Here is an 883-nt window from a genome sequence, read left to right as displayed (position 1 = left end):
GCAGCTGTAAGCCAAGAACTGAAAAGCAGCAAGGGCTCCTTGCTCAGGTTCTGTTTGCTCAGTCTAATGAGTATCAATGTTTACTATAAACTTCTTCAGACATTGCTATATGCCATTATTGCCCTGAAATTGAATTAACCCTCTAATACTGCAGAGCAGCTTTGTAAATCTCAGAGCTGGTTCCACCTTGCTGAAAGCTCTTGTTAAGAGCAGCGTTAGAGAGGAGGCAGATGAGACTGAACTGAAGCTATTGCTCACTCTCTGACTATATTCAAACACCTCCCCCTTCCACACATGAAAAAGTCAGACAAAACTGCTTTTACACAAATAGGCTTCTGGCAACCCCAGTAAAGCTTTGCAGGTTCACAGCACTGCCCTGTTAAGGCTCCTCCTTTATGGAGAAGGTTCTTTTCCAACACTTCTGCCTGGTGGAAAACCTGGACCCTGGTCACACTGAACTTATTTACCTTCCACCGCACAGAAAGATAAAAACCAGCAATGTTTCAGTTCAGTTTCTCTGTTGTTCGGGAGTTCGTTTCTCTCTGCTGTGGGCTGTATTCCAAGGGAGGAGAAAGCCTGCATCTTCCAGGCAGCACGTTTCTCTGCAGCCTGCTCAGCTGAGACAGCTGCTACCATTTAATGGAAACCAAACAGATGTTTAATGCAAAGTAAAGAACAAAAACTTTCTGGAAAAGTAAAATCTTTAAATAGTTTAAGGTTACATTCTAGTTAGAGCTTATCAGACATGTGACGCTGTTTCTAAAGAACCGCAGCACAGATGCCCACAGAGACAGGTTTGGATACACGTATCCAGACACACCAGAGGCTAAAAAGAGAATTAAGCAAGAAGGTTAACCAGGGCATCATTCTGGGGTTAACTTCT

This window comes from Chroicocephalus ridibundus, chromosome 9 (assembly GCF_963924245.1).
Source record: "Chroicocephalus ridibundus chromosome 9, bChrRid1.1, whole genome shotgun sequence".
Taxonomy (NCBI): domain Eukaryota; kingdom Metazoa; phylum Chordata; class Aves; order Charadriiformes; family Laridae; genus Chroicocephalus; species Chroicocephalus ridibundus.
Note: the sequence above shows the minus strand (reverse complement) of the source record.